Source organism: Miscanthus floridulus, chromosome 12, assembly GCF_019320115.1.
Source record: "Miscanthus floridulus cultivar M001 chromosome 12, ASM1932011v1, whole genome shotgun sequence".
In the NCBI taxonomy this organism is placed as follows: Eukaryota; Viridiplantae; Streptophyta; class Magnoliopsida; order Poales; family Poaceae; genus Miscanthus; species Miscanthus floridulus.
Genome location: NC_089591.1, coordinates 46633084 through 46643218, shown reverse-complemented (window position 1 = coordinate 46643218; position 10135 = coordinate 46633084).

Here is a 10135-nt window from a genome sequence, read left to right as displayed (position 1 = left end):
GAAAACAAGTGAAAATACACAAGAAACAAGACTAAAAGCGCAAAGTAGAATTTGTATTTCCAAAATGCGCAATCCAAAGAAAAAGGAGAAAGCCCACCTTCATACACAACCAGGCCGAGACACCACCCCAGGGGAGGCCCAGGTCCACTCAGCAACCAACCACGTGAAGGTGGTCACGAGGGGGCACACCAGGGTGCGGCCATACCCCCCTGCCACCTCTTGGGCCCACGCTCCTCTAGCGGTTGCATGCCTCCATGCCATGGTGGTTTAGGCTAGTTACCTTATTTTTCCATGCCAAACCGACCAAGTTTCACTATATAAGCAAGGGTGGTGCTCTCCTCCAAGACACACAACATTTGGAGCTTCACCTCACTACCACCTCTTGTAGTTTTTCATAGTTTTCTTAGTCATTTGAGCAAGGCAAAGCTAGCAAGGAGAGCTTGTCTCCTTGGAAGAAGTGCTACTTGGTATGAATATTACTATGAAGAGTTCTTTCATATTCAAGCTCTCATATCTTTTATACAGCTTCGCATATGAACTAGAGTATAGTCTTGTTCATGTTATAATCATGATATATGAACTAGTCTATAGTTTATGTGTTATGATCTTGACATGTTCATCATTATTCTTCATTGTTCATGTGACTTGTATGATTAGAGGTAGAACTAGGGTTAGGATGATGATTCGTTGTGCCTTCGGGTTTGCCCATGTTCTTGCTCGTCAATCCATAGGGTTGGAGTCCCGAGAGGACATGGGTAGTTTCTTTGTACACAGGGTTGGTGCTCAGGCGCACGGAAACCTATGAATATGACGGTGCTCCACGGTTGAGGGGTAGATGGCAGTGGTGATAGCCCTGTCCATCCCTTGTAATCCCCCACGTTTGAGTATTCATGTAGGAGTTCGTAAATGTCTCACTAACTTATTGGCAGACTAGTGTCCGAAGATCTCCCTGTTTATCCCAAACTTAGCTCTAACTCTAGTCACATAAGTTGTATGACTATTTACTGTTTGATGCACAGCTATATTAGAATATGCTTGCTCCACTTAGGATCATTCATTTATTCTTTATTTTCCTTTATCATTGAGGTAGATCCAGATGTGTGTCCACTATCCTTGATATACCGTTTTTACCCCTATCATGATCTATATTCTATTATGCAAGTATGGAATCATATTCCTGTCAAAGATAGAACTTTGTACATCTTGCCCTCTTTTGGGAAAATATAAATATGACACCCTGAATACTTCTAGGTTGAAATGCTACAACGATAGATCTGACCGCTTGTGGAAATATCTATAATCTTAAGGACTATCGTGGTTGGTGGTTCTTGGCTATGTTGTTAGATGGTGCTGTATTAACAACGATGTTTAAGAATACCAACTGGTATTTCTAAGTGACATTACCCAGTGACTGTAACCCCCCGTTAAGCATACCCACGGTGCCATGCTAAAAAGAGGAGGAATACATCTCTGATGTAATTGCATTTACGCAAAAACCATATGGAGTTTCTAGCGTAGTTGCCAAGTGATGAAGTTAAAACCTTCTCATTTGGTAGCGACGTTAAGAAATGCCAACAAGCATTTCTGGCTCCATTGCTAGGGATGGACATAAAACTCCATACTTGGTGATTGCGCTAAGAAATGCCAATAGCGAGTGTGGAGACGATGAGGCTAAGGGCCAACCTGTTGGCAATGGTTAGCCGAATTGAGGTAAGCCCAAAGCGATCTTGTATTGTGTTCTTTGCAGGATGCAGTCATTGACCCTTTACTTCTGCAGAATGTGATGAAAGTGTCCGAGCAGCGCCAGTAGCAGTTGGAAGAAATGGCCCTAGTGTTGGAGGAGAATAAGAAACTTTAGGCGTCAGTGACCAACCTCTAGGCGCGCCTAACCCAAGAGCGCCACCATAGGGAGGACCTAGAAGTAAAGGTCCTAGCGTTAGAGAAGGATCGCCAACTACTGGAGGCGAAAAACCAATCGCTGGCCGAGCAGTGTAGCCACAGCACTGACCAATAGAAAGGTATGTCTTTGGACCTTGTTATGTTGATATTCGGCATTGTGAGACATCCACCTGCGATGTGCAGCCCTAGAGATGGAGCTTGGACTTTCCCGTGAAGCCATTGACTAGCTCCTTAAGGGAAAGGAGGAGGTGGATGAAAGGTCCTTCTTTGGTTTTGGTAATTGAGTGACAACCTTAGGTGGACTAATATGTGTTTGAGTGAGATACACAGGTAATTAGTCCACAAGTACACTTGTGTGACCAACTCATGCCATGACGGTGAAGATTGCATGGATTTGTTGCAAGGCTCACACATGTGATGAAGGAGCTCATTGCTTATGAGACATGACATTGAGTCATGTGACTAAGGTGGAGAAGATCAAGACAAGACTTGGCTTGATGGATCGGTTGCAAGTGTGAAGGGCAAGTTGGAGGCATTGGAGCGATGGATCACGAGGCGGTGAAGTTTGAGCAAGACTTGGCACCGATGGACGAAGGCAATGTTGAAAAGCAAGTGAGGTTAAGATCGATGAACCAACAAGGTCATGTGATGATATGAAGTGGATCATATCATTTGTGATATGGTTGATGCATATGTTGCATCAACATTGGAGGAGATGGAATGGAATGCGCAAGGCAAATGTATATTTGTAGGACATTTCATTTCATCGGTCAAAGGTTGTATAGAGAAGTGCATGACCGGGTTTATGATAGATGGCCATACTATCAAGAGGGGTAAACTTGTTTGTATATCGGTCATCTAGTGCCACCTGAGCGATCTAACTTTGCATATATGTTAGGATCCAGTGGCATGTTAAAAAGAGTGCTAATCCTTTGGTAAAATATTTGTGAAATGCTAACACATGTGCACAAGTTGGTGAACACTTGGTGGTGTTAGCACTTTTGCAAAGGTGAAGAAGTTGGTGAAGAAAAGGAGACAAAACTAGGCTCAGAGTGCTGCCTAGGGGGCACCGCCACTGCCTATCTAGTGGCACTGCCACCCCTAGGGCGGTGCCCACCTGACCGAGGTCGAGAGTGAGCAGAAGAGCTAGGGCACCACCATGACTGGTGTGCACCGCCATGGGGTGTTCGATGCACCATCGTGGCACCGCCTCTTTTTGGCAGAGAGCAAGGAAGGCGAGGGGGTCACTGTCATGGTGACGCGATGCACCACCCCTTTTATCTAGAGAGTTGGGGTTTCACGTAGTTGGCCAGGGGGTAACCACCACCCCTTATGGTGGTGCACTACCCCTAGCTATCTAGTGACCCCATTGGAATTTAACCATTGGGAGGGGTACTGCCGTGTTCGGTGCCCGGCACCACCGTGTCTATTGCCCTCATAGAAACCAGCAACTTTTCTCCAATGACTCTATTTGGCTTGGGGGCTATAAATAGAGGTGGAGCTCAGCCTTGGGCTAGTTGCTGAGCACACTAGAGCCTTGGTGGCTTATGTGGTGGTGCTTGAGAGCCCTCTAACTCACTTGAGCTTGATAGTGCTCATTCGATCGAGTGAGTGAGTGATTCTAGTGCGATTGCATCGTAAGGTTGCATTGAGTGGCACTAGGTGTTTGAGTTGCAAGCCGGTGGTGCTTGTTACTCTTGGAGGTTTCCACCTCCTAGATGGCTTGGTGGTAGTCTTCGTCGAAGCACACAAAGAAGATTGTGCGGTGCTCCGGAGAAGTGATTGTGAGGGGGATTGTGCTCACCCTGCGGGAGCCACGAAGAGCAACTCTAGTAGAGTGAGACACAAAGGGCGACAAGTGGTCTGGCCATGTCAAGTGCTAGAGCTTGTGGTAAGCACTCCATGTGGGTGAGTGTGACTTGTGGGTCACCACTAGCAAGAGGACTGGCGGCAACCTTGGAGCTTGTCTCAACGGGGACTAGCTTGGTGGCAACCAAGTGAACCTTGGGATAAAAATCACCATGTCATCCTTATCTTCCTATTGGTTTGCATTCCCCATACACAAGCTTATAATTGCTTTCATATACTTTGTGCTTGTGTAGCTTGCTAGTTACCTTCTTGCTTGTGTAGCATAGAAGTTGCTCTTGCGTGACTAATTTGGTTTTAGTAACCTTGTTAGTCACATTGCTTAGTTTATGTAGCTAAGTAATTTGCGCTCTCTAATTTGGCTTGCGTAGCCTTATTATTGAGCATTGCTAGTGAGCCTAGGTGGCTTTGTGCTTTTGCTTCACTAGTTGTGTAGGAGCTCCCTCGGTTGCTTGAGTACCAGTGCATAGGTTTGTGTGACCTTGCTCTAGAATTGATTAGGTGAGCTCTAGCTAGCCCGGCACCTTAGTTTCTTGTTTAGGATCTTTATAAGGTGCTTGAGAATTTAGATAGAGGGGTGTAGTCTTGGCTAGACCAATAGTTATAATTCCGCATTTGTTTTGGTTAGCTGACGCGATTAAGTTTTAGAAAGGACTATTCACCCCCTCTAGTCCGCCATCTCAACCCTATAGCGGAGGAGAAAGCCAAGAAGGCATCTGTTGTCAAATCCTTTACTGCAGCATTAGGAGTATGCTTAGCACACTACTGTTACTATGTTGTAGAGTACCGCTATCAGGCGCACGTGCAATTCAAGGTCTTTGGGGACCAAGTCAAGGCGTGTGACGATAAGCTAGAGGTGATGACAGCAAGGATCAAGCCCGTGCTAGACTACATTGGTTTAGTGCTACCCAAAGGAATGATGCAACTACCCAGTGACCCATTGCCCTAGATAATCATGGACCAATGTCAGACAGTGTGGTTGGACTTTAAGGAGTTCACACGCAGTGCTGCCCATGGGGCTATCATTCATGCGCTCGTGGTGTTGCGGTCGCACTATCCTTCGGTAAAGCCCAAAGTGATAATGACCGGCTATGCCCGAGGGATATGGACGTGCAGAAGACTGCCAAGCTGGAAGACGAGGCCAAGGAAGCAGCGGCAAGGCTTGCCGGGAATGTCGACCTGTTCGGCGAGGGACAAGGCAATGTCCAGTGGATTAGGATAAAACTTTTGTCAAAATACTATGTAGAAGTACTTAACAACTTTTGATGAACACTTAGTGTCACTTTGGTACATGTGTTTATATTTAATATAAATTGTCCAGCCAGTTAGTATGTAGCTGAGCCTCTGGCCCTAGCTAGCCCATTAACTGTAACACGGAGCGCGAAGCCCATGTGCGTGTAGGAAGAACGAAGCATTGCTAAGGAGCCGCTGCCGACCACCCATAACGCAGAGGGCAGACGCTTGTGCAAGTGTTGGGAGAAGTCAGAGACAGGGCTGCCTCTGGGGACATCCGAGCATCAACATGACTATTTGGGGATTTGCCTTAGGCATAGTTGCATGTCATCTTTAAGATGTTATATATGAAGAGATGTCGCTTAGTGAAAAAATATGGAGAAAAGAACATGAAGAAAATTCAGAACGAAAACTTTATTCAAAACTTTAATATGAAAGGTACATATCTTCGTATGGAATGCCTCATGGGTAGAAACGCCTAAGGAGATCAATGTGCCAGGAGTTTGGGACATCTACTTCGTCCACATCGCATAATCTATAAGACCCTGGTCGGGTGACCGCCTTGACGATTGTTGGTATTTATTAACTCCTCACTTATTTTAGTAGTCACCTATTACTTACCTACACCTCTAGCATTACCAAACTAGGTTGTCATCCCAGTGATGGTGCTAGAAATATTTGTTGGTGCTACCTAGCATCATTACTAGAATAATACTAAGTAGATGTTTATCATTTTATGTGACTAGAAAGAATATAGAATATGAATGAAAAGGATTATGCAAGCGGACAGATAATTATACCATTGTAGCACTTTATCTGAGAGTATTCCGAGTATCATATTTATATTTTACCATAGGGAAGGTGTAGCTTTAGACATGTATTGATAACTTATAACATTGATGGAGAAATAAACCATAACAATCTCTCTACTCATAACAGGGGTAAGTCACAAGATAAAAGATATATATGATAAGCATTGATCAAGTTCATAATAATGATAAATAAATCTCTCATAGCACTCCTATCTATAGCATTAGCATGGTCTAGTTAGAATATTAGAGGAATAATTCCTAAGTCATTCTTAATCATAAGTCAAGGCATACGTTGATTAGTGCAATTATACCTAGTAATCATTGCTAAGATCACTATTGAATCTACACATAAGGGGCATTACTTCGAGAAGTTTAAGAACAGAGCTTTCCCTTCCTTTGCAACCGGGCCCTACTTCTTCTACCTATACTCGGGGAGTGGACTACAAAGGACTCAACAGTAATGTCACAACCGTGATCTACCAGATGACCTAGAATATAGAGTGTATTCATAGGTAAATAGCATATAAGCACCACGCTTACATGATCTCTACCACCCACCCTTTGATCCTTAATAGGGTGATTGCTATATGAACTTATGCATAAACACAATGGTAAACTAACTATACTAAGCATATAATCAAAGTAGACAATGAACATTGAAACCAAGAACACAAACAAGATGAATACTAATATTGCCATAACAATTGTAGCAAGCATATAAAATTAATGGAGATACAACAAGAGAGGGGTACAAGAATTATACCGAACCAAGCTCTTGACAATGTTGGGAATCCAAGCGAAGATCTTCTTGCCTCCCTCTAGACCTAGCCTAACTAGCTAATGCCCTAAAAACTAGAGGAGCCCTGAGGAGATTAGGGTTTCTGGCTTCAGATGACTTGATCTCAAATGACTTGATGCCTCTAGGGGGGCTGGGGTTTGTTTATATAGCCTAGGGGGTGCAATGCGAGCCCTTGGATCAAATCAACTTGAAGGACGGTGTAGATGCAATCCTAGGAGGCGGTGGAGGAAGCTTCTGGAAGCTGATAGGTGGGGGCCCACCTGGCAGGCTAGGCGGCATCATGGTGGGGCTGGCTGGCCCCACCTAGTAGCCTCTTGGGGTCTGCCTTGGGGGTTGCCTCCTGGAGTCCTCTGGAGTCTTCTAGAATAGTTTTCATCGCGGGTACGTTTAGTTCTTTTTAACATTTTGATCCCTCTTTACGGTTTTCTAGAATAACCCTGCTAAAAATACAGATTCACCAAAACTCATGGAAATTGTTAGTTTAAACCCCTAAGTTTCTATTAGTGATCCATTTCAATCATTTATTCAAGTTATGTTGATGGTTTATGATGAACAATAACTACCATCAACAATGATGTAGGGGCCCTCCTAGGGGGATGAGAGTTTGTGCATGCCTTCTGTCTTCTATTTCCTATGGAGTACTAGGTCTTTGACCATGAAGAATCTATCATTGACGTTGTGATTGTAGTATCTACGTAGGCCATCGAGGTACTTTGCTGTCCGAACACACATGACCAGGCGCTCTTCTTCTAGGCGATTGATATCATTAGCCCAAGCACGGTCGAAGTTTTCTTCATCATAGTGCTCCACCCTAGGTGCTCGGAAGGTAACATCGGCGGGTAGAACGGCCTCAGAGCTAAAGACCATGAAGTACAGGGAGACACTAGTGTTATGACTAGGTTGGGTCCTTAGACCCCAGACCACAGCCGACAGCTCTTTTAGCCATTTGACTAGGTGTTTCTGCTCTTTCTCATAGAGCCTCTTCTTCAACGCATCTAGGATCATGCCATTGGGACATTCGACCTAGCCATTAGAACTAGGGTGAGCCACCAAAACATACTTGATCGAGATGCATCTTTCATCGCAGAAGTCCCAGAAGTCGCTGCCGATAAATGTGGACCCTAGGTCGGTGACGATGCTATTCAGCAGGCCAAACCTATGGATGATGTCATCAAGCAGCTTGGCTGCCATCTTTGTTGTAGCTTGAACGAGGGGCTTGTACTCAATCCATTTGGAGAACTTGTCAATGTAGATGTAAACCCAGCAGAATCCTCCTAGCACAAGTTTGAACGGCCTGATTAAAAGCTCTAGTTTGGTTTTGGTTAATTGATGAAACCCTAAGTGCTAACCTAGTTTATCAAGATGATTATGAGATAGGTAGCACTACTCCAAGTGATGAAGCAATGGCGAAGATCGTGACAATGGTGATGGCATGGTGATGGTCAAATGCTTAAACTTGGAAAAGAAGAAAGAGAAAAACAAAAGGCTCAAGACAAAGGTATAAAATGTAGGAGCCATTTTGTTTTAGTGATCAAGACACTTGGTGAGTGTGATCACATTTAGGATAGATAGCCGTACTATTAAGAGGAGTGAAACTCGTATCAAAATGCGGTTATCAAAGTGCCACTAGATGCTCTAACTCATTGCATATGCATTTAGGATCTAGTGGAGTGCTAACATCCTTGAAAATGTTTGTGAAAATATGCTAATACATGTGCACAAGGTGATACACTTGGTGGTTGGCACATTTGATCAAGGGTGGTGAAGTTTAGGTGCAAGGGTAAGAAACTCCAACGGCGGAGTGTCCGCCCGTAGAGTGCGGACAGTCCGACGGTGCCACCGGCGCCCTAGACAGAAAAGTTGGAGGTCACTACAAGTGATTGGACGCTGGCCTCAGCTAGACCGGTGCGTCCAGTCAGTGGCAGCAGAGGGTGCACACATCGGTCTATTGACCGGACGCTGGGTCACTCAGCGACCGAACACTGATAGGCTGTGTCCGGTCAAACTGATAGGTCTACACAGTACCTAGGGTATTGCACCAGACGCTGGTCTGTGTTCGGTCAAGGTGAACCGAACGCGTCCGGTCAAAAAAATATGCCTCGGGGAGCTTATTGGAAACGACCGGACGCTGGGGCTTCAGCGTCCGGTCAGTTTTATCGGAGCATTCGGTCAGTTTTACCGGAGCGTCCGGTCAGCTTTGTAGCCATTGAAATCTGACGAACAACGTTTGAAGCTAGTGACACGTGGCATGAATCAGTGGACCGGACGCTAAGTCTAGGGTCCGGTCAGTATGACCGGAGCATCCGGTTAGCCCACAGTGTGCCAAGTGAAGGGGTACAACGGCTCTATTTCGTGGGGGCTTCTATTTAAGCCCCATGGCCGGCTCAAGCTCACCCTCTTGCACATTTTCATTGACATAGCAACCTTGTGAGCTTAGCCAAAGTTCTCCCACTCATCTCCATCATTGATTCATCATCTTTGTGAGATTGGGAGAGAATCCAAGTGCATTGCTTGAGTGATTGCATCTAGAGGCACTTGGTATTCATGTTGTGCTGTGGATTTCACTTGTTACTCTTGGTGGTTGCCACCACCTAGACGGTTGGAGCAGCGGTGGAGGATCGGCACAAGTTGGTGATTGTTCGTGGCCATCTCCGGTGATTGTGAGGGGAGTTGTACCTTCCCCGGCGGAGCGCCGAAAGGTAACTCTAGTAAATTGCTCATGTCATTGAGTTACCTCACTTGTGGGTTGGTTCTTGCGGTGTCCTATCATGTGGACGAGGTTTGTGAAACACCTCTTAGCCGCCGAACCACCAAGTGTTGGTTGACACAACGAGGACGTAGCGTGTTGGCAAGCACGTGAACCTCGGGAGAAAATTGATTGTCTCTTGTCTTTGGCATTCTCCCGGTGATTGATTATATATTCTTCTTGTGATTGGTTCATCCCCTACATGTCGATATAATCACCCTACTCACTTATTTATATTCTTGCAAACTAGTTGATACAAGCTCTTTAGTGTAATTAGAATTGAGAGATTGCTTTATTATTTACATTCATCTAGTTGAGCTCTTTAGAGTAGCAAGATTGAGAGCTCTTAGTGAGTAATTACATAGCAAGTTTGTGTGCCTAAGTAATCATTGCAACTAGAATTGTTGGATAGGTGGCTTGCAACCCTTGTAGAGCTAGAGCAAGTTTGCATTATGCTATTTGTCATACTAATCAAATTGCTCTAATTGATTTATAGATTTTTAAATAGGCTATTCACCCCCCCTCTAGCCATATTAGGACCTTTCAAGTGGTATCGGAGCCGTGGTCACCGTTTGATTGAAGGCTTAACAACCTCGGTGTCAAATTATGGCTCAAGTTGTGTTCAACCATGTGGGGGGCAAACCACCGTTCTTTGATGGCATATGCTATGATTATTGGAAGAGAAAGATGAGGATGTATCTTGGTTTAATCAATGATCAAGTATGGTAAGTGACCGAGAATGATTATGCTATCATTGATCCCGATAATCCCACCAACCAA